The sequence below is a fragment of the Nelumbo lutea genome, chromosome 7 (genome assembly GCF_056320005.1).
Source record: "Nelumbo lutea isolate HS-2025 chromosome 7, American lotus-T2T, whole genome shotgun sequence".
Classification (NCBI taxonomy): Eukaryota; Viridiplantae; Streptophyta; class Magnoliopsida; order Proteales; family Nelumbonaceae; genus Nelumbo; species Nelumbo lutea.
Window position 1 is genome coordinate 48,550,353 of NC_142690.1, and position 19,708 is coordinate 48,570,060.

The window sequence follows — 19,708 nt, forward strand, 5'->3', positions numbered from 1 at the left end:
CATTTCAAACATGTGTTAAACAGAAGTGCTTATGAACTTGACGTCCTTTTCAAAATGAGGTTATGTCTTACTATGCCCATTCTTTCTATTTATGAATTCACATAAGAATGCATATTTATTCAAAATCCCAATGGAAGGTAAAGCATTAGGTGAACACCCAAAAGTACATTTAATTGGAAGGACCGAAAAAATTAGTGAACCGGTAAGAGCAATAATATATATATATATATATATAATACTTTAAAATATTTATTAAAAATGAAAAAACAAATAATTATAATAGATTTAATAATATTCATATTATTAATAATTTTATATTACACAAAATTCATCACTAAACTATGTACTAACAATATAAATTATTGTCTTATGGATTATTCAATTTAAATGTTAATTAATTAATAAAAATTTAACATTCAAAAATAAAATAGTATTTAAATATTTCAATAACTAAATATATTAAATAAAAATATTGAAAATAGCAAAATAATTAAATAACAAAATATGTAACATTACATAGTAAGTTTAAAATAAATGAAATTCAAAGAAAGAAAAATTTTATATATTTTATATATTATTTAAATATTTAAATAAATAAATACTTTCACAAATGAAATATTTAACATAACTAGATTTTAAGTAGTTAAAATAATGAAATTATGTAATAAATTTAAAATTTTTTCTTAAAACAAGAAAAATAACTATAACATAACATTAAATTTAATAATAATTGAATATTTTACAAAATTAATAATAAATTATATAATAATAGTATAAATTATAATTTTATGGACTATTAAATTCAATCAATGATTAATATTTTAAAATTCAAATAAGATACTATTTAAATGACTAAATAATATTGTAAATAACTAATTTCAGTTATATGAATTAATAATTCTCGAAAACAACTTAAAAAAACTAATATTTAATTAATAATAATTTTAAAATCTTATTAATATACTTTTTGTATATACTCAAATTAATATTTATTGTATTTTAAGTAATCATTTATTGTTTTTTGTGATAAATATATTTTGAATAATTATTTATAAATCTATTTTTGTTTTGTTACTTAACAGAAAATTTTCAATAATTATTGGAGATTAAACTACTGTTATTTAACTTTTTAAGTTTAGTTTATTGTACTTATTGTATTTATTGTATTTTTGTTATAATTTATTAATTAATATTTATTAGACATTAAACTATTAATTGAGATTACACTATTTATTGACTAATTTAATATATTTTTAGTATTTATTATTTTTTGTAATTATTGCAATTTGTTGTAATTTATTGTATTTTCATTATCAATATATTTTTGATAAATGTGTATTTTTTCTATAAATTTTCAATAATTATTGGAGATTAAACTATTGTTATTTATTAGAGATTAGACTGTTAATTTAGTTGAAATTAGGAGCATTCATGGGTTGGTTCAGTTCGGTTGTAGGTTGTTTGGCCAACCAAATCGACCTGGTTAGGTACTGACCATTAGTAAAAACCAACAAATTTTGTGCATCGCATGGGTCTCTACTAATTAATAGAGAACCAATTCATGTTATTAATTTAAAAGAAAAACAATTTACTAGTTAATAGGTGAGACATTCTAGAAAAATCATTATTAGTGAGCATTATCAAGTACTTTTGAAGTAGTATATGCAATAGGGTTGTGGCTACCTGACCCGGAGGGGGGGGATGGATTTTGGAATATGGAGTTTGGAGTCACCACCTAAATTTTTGGAATTGGGAACTTAGGAAAACCCTGGATTTTTCAAGAAAAACATTTTTTTTCTTGGTGACTCGTTGCACAGTGGGGATGAGATTCTTAGGGTACGAGGACCAAGGTACAGTGTGGAAAGGTGTTAGGCACCCCACACATGCCCGATTGAACTGACCTCTACTTCACCAATGTTCCAACGATTATTCATAATTTTGGACTTGAAATTTTAACTAACACCCACACATAAATTTATCAAGACGTGAGAGAAATGAAACTTACCAAAAAGAAGCTAGAAATGAAACAAATTAAATCATGGAGGAAGAGATGAATAAACTACGCAAACAACTAGCTAATTTGAAGGGTTTGTGATTAAAACAAATCATTATTATTACAAGTTGAAATAAGAAAGGATGTGACATGTTGGAAAGAATGGTATTTCATTGAAATTAGATTGAAGAATGACACTAAGTGATTAAGGAAGCTATGGAGAACTAGCAAACTAAACGATTGATGGTGAAACTAGCTAATAACAAATGCAAAAGAAGAATTTACTAGTGGGGATGCAATCTACTAACGCAATTATTTAGAAGTTAGATGTCGGAATCAGTTCCAGCTTCGGGTCTTGAGATGAAGGGGTAAGAAGTGTCGGATTTGGGTGATCTTGGTGTTATCAGACTTGGATTTTTGGGATCTACGTACCTATGGTGTTGGATTTCTGATTTTATGGGGGATAGGATTAGGATTAGAGATGATCTTGATTGGACGATCATAATTGATTCCGGCTTCGGGTGTTGAGATGAAGGGGTAAGGGGTGTCGGATTTGGGTGATCTTGGTGTCATTGGGTTTGGATTTTCGGGCTCTACGTACCTATGGTATTGGATTTCTGATTTGGTGTGAAATGAGGTTTAGGATCAAAATGACGATGATTGGACGATCGGAATTGGTTTCAGCTTCGAGTCTTAGGATGAAGGGGTAAACGGTATCAGATTTGGGTGATCTTGGTGTCATTGGGTTTGGTTTTTCGGTCTTTACGTATCTATATTTTTGGATCCTTGAGGATCTAATTTTTACAAAATTCCAAAAATACCCCTAAGTCGACCACGAGGTTAGTTGAAGCATGCTTGAAGCTCAAAGTGCTGACTAAAGAGCACAAAAATGGGATGTCTACAAGGATAGTAGAGTTTGATTAAATGTGTGTAAACTAAAGAACGGAAACATAAACAAACAAAAAGATAAAGAGAGTAAACCAATATTAGTGATATAAATAGAGAAGTCTCTAACTTAAATATGTGAAACTAATATTGTGCAACTAAGGAAAACTGTTATTAAAGTCTAAGGTTAGGGTTTTAATCAGATTGGATTTAGCAAAATTTGAATCCAGTCCGATTATTGAAAACTTTCATCCAAATCCAATCTGAAATTTGATCAGATTTGAAGACCTCTGAGCATACTCAGAATGAATTCGGATTTAATCTGGCTCTGCTTTAATCTTTTAAAATACAAAATCAAACTTAATCTCTTTTCAACTTTTATATATAATAAATTAATGTAAATATACAAAGATTACCATTAGACAATCGAGAGCAAAGTTATGGTCTCCAGAAGTTTGCTCATACATTAAGTGTGTAACCAAAGAACCCAGTGATCATGTCGAACAAGTCAAAGTTTCAACTACTAAGTCAAATAGTTTTTTCCAAGTTAACGATTTTTTGTCAAAAGTCAAATTTCAAGTTAACCATACTCGGTGTCGTGATTAGGTGACAATTTGAAGAGTCTGATTGTCCTAGTCAATGGTGGGTTGAAAATATTGGTTTTGGGTCCAATGCTAGGGGCGATCATGGATCGAGCCCAACCTGCACCCCAGGCCTAGCTAGTAAGCCTAAGCCCGAACCTACATGGGTCTGGGCTGGGTTTATAGGCTTTTTGGGCCTATGACATCCAATAATGAAAATTTAATTATTTAAATTTTTAATATTAAATTAAATTAAATGTAATATATGCAAAAAAATTATACAAGCCCAAAGTAAATTAGGCTTGGCTAAGCTTTGGGCCTATGCACAAAAATAGGCATGGCCTAATTAATTCTTAGAGTTGGTTTGGCTTAGCTTACCTATCCTTTTATAGATAAAGGCAGGGCCTCCATTCCCATTCTTGAGCAATGTGAGACTTGGAACAACACTAAATAATGAGTGCTACCATTGAATGTTTTTCCAAGTCCCACATTGCTTAGGTAATGAGAATAAAAGCCATGCTTTCATCTATATAAGGCCTTGCCTAGGAGAACAATTTACATACTTGAGTTGGCTCAAGTGTTCACACATTTATTGACATGTGTCAACTAATTCATACTTATTTATACATTAAAACTTAAATTTGTTTATATCTTTTATATATACTTGTAATATATAACATATATAATATAATGTTATAATATATATAAATATATATATATATATATTACATTATATTGCGGGATAGGCCAGGCCCGGGCCAGGCCTGCACATAAAAACCTGGGCCCAAGCCTGGAATTTTTGGACTAGGTTGGGCCAAGTTTCCAGGCCAGGCCAAGAATATCACCCCTATCCAATTTTCAAGTGAACCATTTTTTTCTTCGTTCCTATACTTATCAATTTTAGATTTTCCAATTGTTATTTATGTAAACTAACAATTTTTCAAAGGATGTTAGAGTGGTTGTACATCAACAACTTTCAATTTTGAGGTTGAACAGGAAGTTTGGTCTTGATTTCCCATAAAAATCATTGTAAGTATTGTTTCATTTTGATTATTAGATATTCTAATTTGATTAATTCAGACTTTGTTTTTAGGAAAACTTTTGGATTAGTTCTTGATATATCTTTGCTTCGAAGTTACAATTCTTATAAGAAAAGAAAGAAGAGGGAAAGCATGGTTTTGGTTTTCACCATGTCCACTTTAATGCTAGTAGGAATCTGCTGAATTAAAAAAATATATATATAAAAAAAGTAGTTTTTTGAAGAGAGAAGGAAGAGGGAAGGAGAAGAAGAGAAGAAGAAAAGTTGAAAAGAAAAGAGAGTAATAATCTGGTCGCCCCCTTCACTTATTATTTATACTAAAATAATAGAACAGTACAAAGACAACTATATAACACTCAAAAAATATAATAAAATTTGGACTCACATAACTACTGTGGTCCCCACCTCCTATCTAACGACTAACATAAAATCTACTCAGAAAAACATCATAAAACTAATTAATCTTCAACAGTATCATTATTTTTTTTCTCTAATTTTGTTATATGTTCTATAAGATATCTGTCATGCAATAGCTGCTTTTTAATTTTTTTTTTTCTTATGTTATATGTTAACTGTTCTGTAATCTGCCCATAAAAGGACATGCACAAATAAAACTAAGACAACCTATATGGGTTATGAATCAAAACCAAAAACAAGAGTAGTGTATTGTTTAGAACTCAAATAGGTCAATGGTCATTATGCTTTGTGAATTATACGTGTTTCAGAATATCCAAACTATTAACTGTTTTAACCACTTCTTTTATGATCATTTTGTTGTCTAGTAACCATCAATTAATCCAATACAATATTCATTTATGTGCATTGTTTTCAAATGAAGATGCATGCACTAGTTAAATCTAACTTTGGGTATTCTGACTGCACTAATAACCATGCCGCTTCATATTTGATTTGAAATATTAAATTTTTATTCTAATCAAGGATTAGGAATTAAAGAATGAAGGAAAAGAACCACACAGGCAAAGTAGACCTATTGAACAGAAAGTGAGACATGGGATTTGCTTGGAGTGAGGGAAAATTAGAACCTAGTTAGCCAAGTATCTATGGTTTAGAGAAATCAGAGTTGCTAATCTTGGGTTGGATTTACTTGGGAATGACCCATTGTTTAAGGCTCTCCTCGACTAAAGCATCCTTAGGCATAATTCTAGGACTTAGCTGAGCTTGGCCTACTTCCCTTGTTTTTATTTCAGAAATAGCTAACACAGAGACAATTATAATTCAATTTCTTTCTCTTGTTTTGTTAGAATAAGTCCATTGACTCCTTTATTCAACATTAAATAATTCTAGTTTTGTATTTGCTAAGCGACTTTTTTACAAGTTTCCTAGAGTTTTCTTTGACATGATTATTTTGACAAGGGCCTTAACCTAACATTCCCTAACCCCCTTTAAACTTGAGTGATGTCATTAGATGGAATGACATGCAGTTCTGACAAGAAGGCCTGGGGACTGTTTTCAACTTTAGAACATGTAGTTTTGAAATACCTTGGATGGTTGGGAGGTTTGCATTGATGGAATGACAAGAAGAGTAAGTTTATCTAGAACCACAGAACTTCCTAAGTCATGATCTTGCCTTTCTACCATTGGTCTTATAGAGTAAGTTAAGTTTCCATTTAGCAGTAGTCATCACCGTAGGCTTGTATTGAATACAAAAATAGAGAGAGAGAGAGAGAGAGAGAGAGAGAGAGAGAGAGAGGGTGGGTGGGAAGAAGAAACATGAAGAGGAAGAGGCACAAAGGAAAAGTGGAAAACCTACCCAGCCTACGTCACTTATATAGTGGTAGTCGCTTGTTCTTTAGCGGCAGTTTTAATTGATTGCCGCTAAAGATCAATATTTCTAACAGCAATCACCAAATAATTTTATGATAGTTTCAGTTTTCTTATTCTCTTTTTAGTTTATGAAAAATACTTTACTCATATTTTTTACTGCTTCTAGATGCAGAGCCATGGGTCAGCAAATATTCTAGTTCAGGGTGGAAATAATTACCAACCTACTCATGAAGTAACACCGCCAAACCCAGTAAGTTATTACAAGTTGGGTTTTATTTCTCATTTACTTACATTTTATCATTAAAATAATAAGCATTTTCTTAACTTTGTCCTTTATGTGCAGATACATGAATTAGCAACTCCTCAAATTCATAGTGGAGATAATTCTCATTCCACTCCAGAAGTACCATCACTAAATCCGGTAAACTATCGCAAGTTTGATTTATTTTTCATTTTCTCACATCTTTTAGTGTGAAAATAATTTTGTATTTGTTTGTGTTTTGTAACAGATGTAAGAGCTTAGAAAAAAGCTATCTCAAGTGTCTACAAGAAAGGGGGAAAGGGGGAAAGGGGAAGGGCAAGGGAAAGACACTCTTTTGATGAGTGTTTTATTTTCTTTTTCTTTTTTTTGTAATATTTTTGAGAAGGGAAAAACACTTTTCATGAGTGTTCTATTTTCCTTTTTTTTTTGTAATCTTTTAATTTCATTTGGACTAAATTGTGAACAATTGCAAATATATATTACCTTTTATTTAATACTAGATTTCAATTTTTAATGACATTAATGATCTTTTATTTTGAATGGATATGACAAACATATAGGTGGATATAAGATTTTGTTGAAAATGAATGTATATAATTGATTTCAAAGAGGTTACCATTAGCTCTATACTAGGTATGACAAATATACAAGTGGAGTTGGTTCCAGCCACCAAGGTTTTTGGTGACGTTTAAACAGGTTTTTGTGATGTTTCAGAAAATAGGTGGATGTGTCACCAAAACAGGTTTTGTGACGTTTCAGAAAATGTCACTAGAATAAATATTTTTTGTGACATTTGGAAAATGTCACCAAAATTAAACACGGGTGACTCTTGGAATCTTTTAGTAACACCTGACAAACGTCACTAAAATTGATTTTCCATGACGTTTCCTAAACGTCACAAAAATAACAAATAAATGTCACCAAAGTTGTGCATGAGCGACTCTTGAAATCGTTTAGTAACGTTTGCAAAACATCTCAAAAACTATACTAAACGTCACGAAAACTTTTGTCGACACTACATTTAGTGACGAGGGAGCAAATGTCACGAAAAAGTGTTTGTGACGTTTGTGTCATTTTTGGTGATGTTTGGCTAACGTCACAAATATACATTTTTTTTTTGTAATGTGGAAAGGTTTCGATGACATGCACAAACGTCGCAATCATTTGTGATGCGAAAACTTTTCATGACGTTTACAAAAAAAATTGACGATGTTTGATAAATGTCGTGAATCAAATGTTTAGACGTAGAACGATGAAGATTCAGCGACACAAGCAATGAGTTTTCACAACATTCATAAACGTCACCAAAAGTGATACATTTTGCGATATTTCCAAACGTCACCAAAAGCGATACATTTGGTGACATTTAGCAAACGTTGCCAAAACTCACTTTCGGTGACATTTGTATGAAATGTCAGTATATTGTGAATTTTGATTTTGTTGATGTTTAATTAAACGTCGTTAAAAGTTTTATAGATGGTTTAATTAAACGTCGTTAAAAATAAAGTTGAGATGGCTCATAAGGTTTGCTGGCAAAGCATCATGAGAGGTATGGAGATAATCTCCACCTAAAGTAGGACGTTTGTATTAAACATTGTATTAGTCATGAATATATTATCTTTTAACAACGTTTGTATTAAATGTTGTTAATCAAATGTCACCATTTTTTTTTTTTTTTTGTAGTAAAGGGTTTTGGGTAGTAAAAATGAATTTAGGCATTAATGTTTTTGGTATAGTGCTTTTGAATTTGGGGCGCATGAGCATTAGAGATGTCAAAAGCATTGAAACTTGGAAGAAAAAGTAGAAAATGGGTTAATAAGTCTATAATCAAAGTGGTCAATTGTCATTTGTGACTTGGCTGGGTTAGGTTAACTTATGTGTAATAATAGTTTATTTTCAAAATTTATTTGATTTGTAATTTAGGTTTTAACTTTAATCACGGTTTGGAAGGAGTACAAATACAAATATGTATTGTATATATCCATAAAAAATAATACAAAATACAAAGTTTTCCACTCTACAAATTTACATTTGTACTCCTTCCAAACTGAGCCTTAGGTTAAATTACATGAACCTGTATAAGAAATAAAAGTAATCAATAGGCATAAGTGTCTATGTAAATATGATATATAAAATATATAAGTAAAAACTAATGAATCAGATTGGATTTTTTTTCGCATTGAACCATCCAATTCCAATTAGCAAATAGATCACATTTTCCAATCTAGTTTGAAAATCTGCTAAAGAATATCCAAATTTAGCAATATTGGATTGGATTTGAACTTAAATCATATCAGGATCCAACTTATTTGCACCCCACCCCTAGATGGGATGGGTATGTGTAATTCAGGAGGATCATATACTAAATTTATATTGAAAAAAAATAAATGGAATTTAAATGTGATGCTACCTTAGGGCAAAGAAGCAATTATAGGAGTAAGTTGGAGAAATATGATAAAAGGTTCCTAGAAATAAGAGAAAATCATTCCAACGTAAGAGCATCCTTCTATAGTGGTTCATGTTTTCTACAAAAAAATATAAATTCTAACTATTAGAAAATTTACAAAGTTATTAGCGGGGACCCATGCGATACATGGGTTTTGTTAAATGAAAGCTACACAATAGAAACATATAAGAGTAGACAATTGTTTTATATTTTAACTTTTAAATAATTAATAATTATTTATATTTTATATATTATTTTTAATAATTTTTTTATAATATAAAAATAACAATAATTATTTTCATCTAGGATCATTCATCAAAACAATGAAACCAACCAACCAAATTAATTACTAGTATTTCTAGTCGGCTTCCGTTTAGCAATTTCCCAACTCGACCAAGTTGGGTTAGTTTTGGTTTGGTCATTTGTAAACCAACTTGACTATAGATATTATATTAATATTTTATATTTTAAATATAATTTTTTAATACAAGAAAATAGGAAAATTCCAATATTTCTTAGTCTAAAATATTTATATTATATATTTAAACTTTTTAATAATATTGTTGTAATTTTTTATCTATAAGTTTAAATCTTTTGAATCAACCAACCAAGATGAAAACCGACCCAAATCAATACCAGTGTTTTCAACCCAGCATTGACCCAGCCGGTTGAACCATTCGAACTATCACTCCACCTTGATTTCGGGTCTGGTTCTGTTGAAACCTACCCTTCGCTCAAAACCATTTAACCTAGATGGTTCAACCATTGAACTATTCGACCTAGTCACCGGGTTGCGGTTGCACATATAATGTATGTGCAAACTTTTGTGGGTAGCTTGCCCCACTATTTTCCTAAAAAAGCCTTTTTTGGCCTTAAATTACAATTTTTAATATTTTTATAAATAAAAAAATAAAAACTGAATTAAAATATAAATTAAATATATAATAATATATAATATATGTAAAACATAATTATACATTAAATATTGATAAAATATGTATTCGCACACTTATATACATATATACACATTTATATATGTATATAAATATATGTTTACTTAAATATATAGAGTGATGACATGGAATTGTTTGACCCGTTCGACCTAAATGGTCAAACCGATGACATGTGATCCAAAGGAAAAAGTGATTCAGCCATCGGATTGGTTTTTAAAACATTAATTGATACAACTCAAGTTGGTCGATTTTCACAAATAGTCGATTAATTTCATGTGACAAACTCCCCAACCTGACCAAATTAGTTTGGTTGGCCAAACAATCTGCAACATAATTGAATTGAACTAACCAATGAACACTCCTAATTATAACTAAATTAATAGTCTAATTTTTAACAAATAGCAATACTTTAATCTCCATTAATTATTGAAAATTTATACCAAAAATACACAATTACTAAAAATAAATTTATAAGGAAAATACAATAAATACAATAATTATAAAAAAATGGAATAAATACTAAAAATATATTACATGAGACAATAAATAGTGTAATCTCGAATAGTAGTTTAATCTCTAATAAACATTAATCAATAAATTATAACAAAAATACATAATTACTAAAAATAAATTTATAACAAAAACAAAATAAATCCAACAACTATAGTAAATGAAATTTAAAAAAAATAAATAAATAACAATAGTTTAATCTCCAATAGTTATTGAAAACTTTCTCCTAAATAACAAAAAATAGGTTTGTACATAATTATTAAAAATATATTTTTAATAAATATAAAATAAACCTAATAAGTAGAATAAATTAAACTTAAAAAGTTAAATAAGAATAGTTTAATGTCCAATACTTATTCAAAACTCTTTGTTAAATAACAAAACAAAAATAAATTTATATATAATTATTGAAAAAATATTTTTCACTAAAATACAATAAATATAAATCTTAGTTTATATAAATATATAATAAATATAGATAAATATTTTACAATTATTACTAATAAACATGGATTTTTCTAAAAGTTATTTTCTAGAATTATGAATTGATATAAGTGACATAATGTTTATTATTAGTACATTAATAATTACAACTATTATTCTACTTTTTAGTATCTATTAAAAATATTGTATGTTTTGATGGTTATGACATAAATTTGTTATTTGGAAGCTTCAATACCCATAAGTTATTTAATCTATTTTTCAGTAGTACATTAATATATAATTTTTTAATTACTTATATCTTATATTCTTATTATTGAATATTATTAAATATATTGTCACTAATTTTGTGTTTTTCATAAATTTCTTAAAGTTATTACAAAATTTCGTTACTTAATCTATTTTTTTGTTTTTAAATCATATATAAAATGCGATTGAGTCATTAAATTTTTTATATTTAAAATACTTACAAATTAGCTACTTACAATTTTAATTGTTTGATTTTTAATTATTTATAATTATATTCTTATAATTAAATATTATTAGATTCATTATAACTATTTACTGTTTTTGATCATTTTTAAAGTTATTAAATAACTTCGAATCTATTTTTTTCTTTCTAAATAATATTTAAAATATGATTTAGTTATTAATTTTTTTAAATAATATCAATAATTACATTATTAAAATATTTATTATTTATTAAATTTAATAATCCATAAAACATAAAATGATTATTAATTTGCATACTATGAAATCTATTATAATTATTTTTATACTTTTACGAAATCTTTTAAATTTACGACACAATTTTGATATTTTTAACAATTTAAAATTTGTTACATTAAATATTTTATTTTTTAAAATATTGAAATATTTAAATGTTTAAATAATATGTAAAATATTTAAATGTTTTTTGTTTAAATTTTATTTAACTTATAGTTATTACATAATATTAAATATTTTGTTATATGATTATTTAGCTATTTTTAATATTTTGTTATTTAAATATTCTAAAGGGAATTTTGCATCCCTTCTAGAATTGCTCAATTGGGGTAAGAGAGCAAGGAGAGGCTACCTAGCGTTGCCAGCCTTGTTTTAATATATAGTAATAGATTCTACTAATTCACCATGCCATAAACTAGATTACAATGATCGTTGAGATCATTAATGAATGCAATGCTTTATGCTCTCCTTTTTCCTTTCTCTATGTTTTTTCTCTTCTCCTCTTAAAATAAAAACAAGGATCAAAATATTGATACACCTACCCAAAGTAATCAATGAGTATCACTACAACTAATGCTCATATTTTATTTATTTTTCTTTTTCTTATAAGAATTAGAGGGATGGGATCTATTACGGTTGTCCTTAATAGATCCCTAAGCTGAGTGACTATCCCTCAACTGGTCGAAGTTGCTAGGTTGATGTTGTCATGTCCAGGGCTCAACCAACCACTTCGCACCATGTCAGCAAAATTGCACACAACACACCAGGGTTGGCGGACCAACAAGCGAAAACCTCAGAAGAGGATGTAACGCATGATCCACTTCATTATTAAAAGGCATCTCCTATCAAGGTATACTATCTATATTTTCTCAAACTCTCTCCCACTCTCTATCCTTCTTGCTTCCTTACCTTCCTTGGCCCGGACCAGTTTGTCTTCAACAGCTTGGCCCATCTACACTTTGCTTACACCTTACTGACTTGAGCATTGAGTGCCTTTCCGGAGGACCTCATCCATGGAACCTCCCACCACACTTTGGTTATAGGTCTACTTAGTGCATCACATCATCCTTTCACCTCGGTTCATCCAAGTTGGTAGGATTTATCTATTGCACATCCACCACAGTTTGGACAACAACAAATTGACATTGTCTATTAGAACTAAAACAAAAATCCTCCCGTTGGCGCTCAATTCCCATTCCAAATGTCCCTCTACAAGGTTTTGTAGCCAAAGCCTATGACCCACGAAGAATCCAATGCCTTATAGAGAATTGTCAATCAATTTGTCATAATGATTGAAGCGATGGGACAGCCTAAGTGTGCCCCAGCGATTGTCCCACCCATTCACCAAGTGCCCCTTCAGGATGATCCTCCAGACCTCATCCATCTCCAAGGTCCAGCTCTCAAGCCTGGAGCTAAGCCCTCAATGCTCACTCACGGGGATCCAAACACTCCGGCACACACATCCCCACCAAAGAACACCTTGGACCCCAGGTGTAGTAACAAAAATAGTAGTGCTCACATGTTGAATCAAGCTCGGTAAAGGACCACCATACACCACTAAAGTTGCCCAAGCGTGTTGATATAGGTAGTGAGATCAAAGACATGCTTGAACACTTGAATGAGTTCAAGAGCAATCACCTTGACTGCCATGTAATATACACAAGAACTTACCCTAATAAGAAGCTAGTCTTTACTTTCACCTAGAACTAACCCTAGTAAGCAGCCAGTCTTCACACAAGAAATCATGGACGAGCTCCCCCCTGCGGGATGGTGACCATGTCAGTTTGAGATGTACAATGGCACTTCAAACCCTAAAGATCACTTGGAAGGATTCAAGGCCACAATGCTCTTACTTGGTATCTCGAAAGTCCTAATGTGTAAAGCCTTTGTGTCCACCCGATAAGAAGATGCCCAACAATGGTATTCAACACTACCACCACACTCCATAGCCACATGGGACTAATTTAAAGAAAGGTTTCTAGCGCAATTCACCAACAACTAGCAACACTAGAAGACAATGGCCAACTTCATGTCAATCAAGCAAAAAGATAGGGAATCACTAACAAAGTACTTGGCGAGGTTCAACGCCAAGTCGATTCAGATACAAAACCTAAATTAGTTCATAGCAGTAGCTGCCCCAATGAACAGTCTACACTCCTCACGCTTTAGCTTTTCGCTATAGAATAAGGCCCCTATCAACATGACTAAACTCTTGGCATGGGCACAAAATTACATCAATGCTAAAGAGGCAAAAACACAATGTTGACAAGATGAGGAAGTCTGACATGACCTGAAATGCAAAGACAAAGATGATAGCCTATTAGACAGTGTATGCCCTTAGCTCCAATCAGATTGATGTACAGATACATTTATTGTAAAGGAATAAAAGTACATTATTGTTTCATATTGAATTTAGTATGTTTTTGTGAAATTACCCCTAAACTAGACACTTATGAGACTCGTGTTAGTTTAGAATGTTCTCATCCATTGGATAGACTTGGGGAGTTTATCCTGTCAAGGCTGACAGTAATGTGCTACCAAAAAAGTTGGAGCAGCTTGTCATAGATGCTAGGATTAGACCTGAAATACATGTAGTGTGTGTTTGATTGAAACATTGAACCCGGACCATTTTCCAGTTATGCCCTGGACCCTGGAGACTGATAGGAAAAACTAGAAAGTTACACATAATCCCTAGACTTGATTATGGTGCTACACTAGTGTCAGATTGAGTTGTCTTTTGATATGCCAATCAGTGAGATCCTTTAGGGGTCAAAACCTGGGTATGTTGGGGCATTTTGAGAATACACTTGAGTGGGTGATCATAGTGATAGGATCAGCCCCTTTTTCAGACAAAGTAAATGATCAGGACTGCACTCTCTCTGATGGAAATTTAAACTATCGATAGTTGATTTCAACCGTGTTTGAGATTTATTTTGTAATATATATATACATATATGTTTCAAGAAAAATGTTTACAAAAAGGTTTAATTCTCAAAACCCATCCGAACAGAGAGTGTGACACTGCATCTTGCAATCAGGGGAGAGGTCTTTCCCTGTCGAATAGTGTTTGATTATTGTGGGTTGAGAGGTTAAGTGTAAGAGACCATTAAGGGATGATTACCTAATGGGATACATCTTACTTAAGTTCATTATCTTTGGATCTTCATATGATGGCTGCCTTCAATGATCATTTAACTGTAAATGTTGGGCCCATTTTGAGCCTTAGTGATGAGCTTAGGGGTTCACTGCATTTGGTAGTGAATTTGACCAGGCCTTTTCACAGAGTTTGGACCGAACACATGTGGGCTTATGTGAGGTCATTGTTGGAGTCCCACGCCATACAAATCAAACCTAAATGAGCTAGGCAACATTCTTGGATCGTGAACCACTTAGATAATGGGCCTAAAGCCCATGATTAATATGATTAATTAAGATGTCACATGACTACTTAAACTGTCATTTGACATGGGCAAATATGGGTTTGGATATGGTTATGGAGCACCCATTCTATTAAGAGGATAAGACCTATCTTATCATAGAGTCAATATCCAAATAAATATTTGGATAAAACCTCCTAATTCGATTAGGAGAGGTGATCATTAAAGGTTAAAAAGAAGAAGAAATCGAATTGCTCAAAATCACTCTACATTTCAGCTCTCTTTCTTCTCCTCTTGTCGCCCAAGAAACCCTAGTTCGATCTCAGTATTTGGGACTGATCTTGATCAGTTTTGTATCTAATTTTTTCAAGAAAAATATAGAGAAAATTTGTCGTTACCTTCCCAGTTCGATCCAAGGTTTTTTATTGCAGTTTTACTGAAAACTGCATTGTTGAACCAGCTTCACTTCAAGCTGTGTTATCTTCAGTGGAACCTGGTTTTGGAATCTGATTTGGGCGTGACTACCTTTAGAGTTACATTTGTGGATCCATATCAGGTATACATCTCCCTCTTGTTTGGTTTCAAATCTAGTCTGGTTTTAATCAAGATTGATCCTAGAAAAATGTTGTTTTTTCTAAAACAAGAAATGTGATTCACGAAAGGTTAAAGAAAATTTTTTTAAATTTTGCCCAGCCATATAGAATGGTTCGGCCATCCATTTGATGGATTCTCACCTTCCTTCAAGCCAAGCCGACCTTTAGAAATTTCACACCCGTCAATTCTACATGGACCAAAGTGTTAATGCAAATTCGTAACTAACACTTTATCCAATGGCTAATGAATATGAAGTTCGTAGGCAATAAGAGGAAACGAGGCAAATACTACAAATTCCATAAATACCATGGCCACAACACAGAGAGTTGTAGAGACCTCTACAACCACATAGAAGACCTTGTATGATGAGGATACCTCAGCAAGTTTGTAGTTGACCCCCTAATACCCTGTAAAGATAACCCTAGCCGCGCTGATGTGCTTGATGACCGAGACCCTCCTTTGGATGGAGTCATTTGTTTCATCTCCGACAGAACAACTTCGAGGGGAAAGAGCACTCCTCGGCATGGAAGGCCTATGCTCACGTCAACTAGGTAGAAGATCATATGCTGAAGAAGCCCAAGGTCGACATGCCCATATCATTCATCAAGGATAATCTCAAAGGAATTCAAACCCCACATGATGATGCCCTAGTGATAACGACAAACATTGCTAACTTTAAAGTGCATTAAGTGTTCGCTAACATGGGAAGCTCAACCAACATCATCTTTGAACATGGCTTCTTAAAAATGAAAATTGGATATAACCTATTATGGGCAATGAACACCCCCCTACTCGGATCATCCAGTGACTCATTGATACCAGAGGGAAAGATCACCCTACCAAAGATGTTAGGAGATGGTCTCCAGAAGAGCACGCTTATGGTAGACTTCCTAGAGGTAAAGGTTCGATCACTATACAATTTCATCCTCAACGACCTACACTAAACGCACTTCATGCCTTGTCTCCATCTACCACCTGCCAATAAAGTTCCCTATCGACTATGGCACTAGAGTCACCCAATGAGATCAATACACTGCGCTACAAAGAAAATCTGCCTCTTGAGAAGCTCTTGATACTGACGACCTAGACCTCCAGGCCGGACAAGCTCCAAATACAATGTGGTCAACCCAATGAAGGTTAAACTTAGGTACCTCTCTTCGATGGTGACTCAGTTAAGGATGGTCTCTAGGATAACATCATCTAGTTCCTAGAAGCTAATGTCAATGTCTATGCCTGCTTCGTAGTAGACATGTCGGGATTAACCCCCAGGTCATAACTCTTTGACTCAACATTGACCCCTATTACTAACCTGTATGGAAAAAGAAGAGGATCTTCACCCCTTAATGGTGGAAGGCGATAAACAAGGAGGTGAACAAACTCCTCAATGCGGGCTTCATCAAAGAAGTAACCTACCTGAACTAGCTCACAAACGTTGTGATGGTAAAGAGACCAATGTGAAATGAAGGCTTTGCATCGACTTCACTGACCTTAACCAAGCCTACCCTAAGGATAGTTTCTCCCTATTGAGGATAGACCAACTCATCAATGCAACAACAGCCATGAATTCCTCAGGTTCATAGACACCTTTTACAGGCTATAACCAAATAAAGATGCACCTTGACAACGAACAAAAGACTACTTTCATCACTAAGGTTGTGTTTTGAATCGGTGTAAAAGTACACAAATGATGTTTTGCACTGAACCGTGAGAAGAAGTGACCATTGCATTTTGAAAAGATTATGTGAAAAGTGTAAAGTTTTACATTGATTTTATCAATGTATACATTGATAATTGATGTAAAACTTTTGATCATGATTGCACACTCTTTCCAAACGTTGACAAAATTGAACCAACATAAATTTTTACATTGTTCTTGATTTACACTGATTCCAAATGCAAACTAACTAAGGCCTTTATTGCTATAAGGTCATACCCTTCAGCCTCAACAACACTGGCACAACCTACCAAATGCTGGTGAACCACATCTTTTGAGAGCATCTTAGCTAAAATATGGATGCAGATAACATGCTGGTAAAGAGAAAAAAAAAAAAAAAAGCCAAATAGTACCTAGCTGACCTTGAAGAAGTCTTTCATCTCCTTTGATAGTACAAGATGAAATTGAATCCAACCAAATGTGCCTATGGCATCAATTTGATCAAGTTCCTAGGATTTATGGTAACCCAAATTGGAATCAAGTCCAATTTAGAGAAAACCTAGGCCATCATGGTTATTTAATCTCTACAAATGCACAATGAAGTGCAACGCCTTACAGGATGGATTGTTATGCTCAATATATTCATGTCAATGTCTGTAGACCGCTGCCTTCCCTTTTTCAAGGTGCTAAAGCAAGTGAAAGACTTCTAATTGACTAAGGAATGTGAATAGGGTTTCTAGTAGTTTAAGCAGCACTTAAGATCGCCTCCCTTGTTGACAAAGCTAAGCCCAACAAACAAACTACTACTGTACCTATCCACCAATGACATGGTGGTCAACTCGGCCCTTATGAAAGAAGATGGAGTTCAAAGGCCCATCTACTATACCAATAAGGTGCTCACCAACATGGAAACCAAATACCTGAACCTTGAGAAGGCCGCCTTAGCTCTAGTGACCATTGCCCATAAACTCTATCCATACTTCTAGGATTACAACACCTACATCCTCATAGATCAGCCCCTCAAGTAGTTGTTTCAACCTCGACTCGGCTCCTTGGGCCACCATCAAATCTCAAGATTTAGTCAGCCTCATCGTCAAGTTTTTCTTCTTAGCTATCAATCCAGGCGAACTTGATAGATCTCCCAACTAGTAAGGGAGCAACACTAGTCTCCTACTCCTCAAACCAATGACAATGTTCTCGAATACGCTCTCATATTCAATTTCAAGGCTTCTAACAATGAAACTAAGTATGAAGCCCCAATAGTCAGACTATGCAATAAGTAGGAGGATAGTGCAAGATGCATTGAAGCTTTTAATGACTCCTAGCTGGTCGAAAATCAAGTCAACAGTATATTTGAAGCTCAAGAACCTAGCATGTCCAACTACCTAAAGAAGTTCCAATAACTTGTCACCCTATTTGAGAACTTCTCGATATAGTAAATACCATGAGCCAAGAACCACCAAGTTAACACCTTATCTAAACTTGCCAATTCATCCTAGATCGACCTTGAAGGGACTATATGAGTTGACACCTTAGTTTACCTAAGCAACACCAAAGTAACACTAGCCACCTTTCTAATGTAGCCACAGTAGTCCTAGAAGTGTCTTCCACAATACCTATAGGATGACTCTCCCACAAGACCAAAACGAGGCCAAGAAGCTAGCAAACAGGGTAGCTTAGTATTGCATCACCAGGGGACACCTTTATCGTAGATCTCACCTTGCCCTATCAAAAGTGTCTCTCCTCAAATAAAGCCAACTATGTACTCAAGGAGATACACGGAGGAATCTGTAGTGATTCTCCTGACACCTTGACCCTAGCTCACAAAGCTCTTTGGCAAGGGTACTTTAGGCTAACCATGAAGCAAGATGCTGCATAACTAGTACAAAAGTGTAAATTCTATCAAAAACACTCCAACCTACTCCACCAGCCTACAGTCACCTTAACATTGGTCACCAGTACTTGGCCTTTTGCTTAGTGGGGCATGGACATCCTCGATGCCTTCCCTCTAGTGATTAAGCAGAAGAAATTCCTCCATGTGGCCATTGACTACTTCACCAAGTGGGTCAAAACTGAATCCCTGTCACTTATTACAAATCAAAACGCCCAAGACTTCTTGTGGAGAACCATTACCCGTCACTTCGGAATTCCCCAAGTGTTGATCAACAACAACACATAGTTTATAGATAAAAGGTTCGAGGAGTACTATTTTAAGCTCAGAATAAAACATCGCACCACTGCAATTCATTGACCATAGAGCGATGGCCAGACTGAGGTCACTAACTATACTCTGTTGTACAGCTTGAAGACCAAACTTCATAGAGCCAAAGGCAGGTGGGTGGAAGAGCTTTTGAGCATCCTCTAATGATGAACCTACAATTTATCTATATTTTATGAGGTTTTTGCATGAAATTTTATGCTGGTTTAATTAGATTTTGCCCTATTTTAGCTTGATTGCAAGA

General features: G+C 32.9%; 1 protein-coding gene across 1 annotated transcript in view; it reads right to left on the reverse strand.

Annotated features, from left to right (window-relative positions):
• The window catches only part of LOC148846298 (11S globulin seed storage protein Ana o 2.0101-like), a 53,382-nt gene that overhangs the window by 6,103 nt on the left and 27,571 nt on the right, over window positions 1–19,708 (reverse strand). The window lies entirely within an intron of this gene.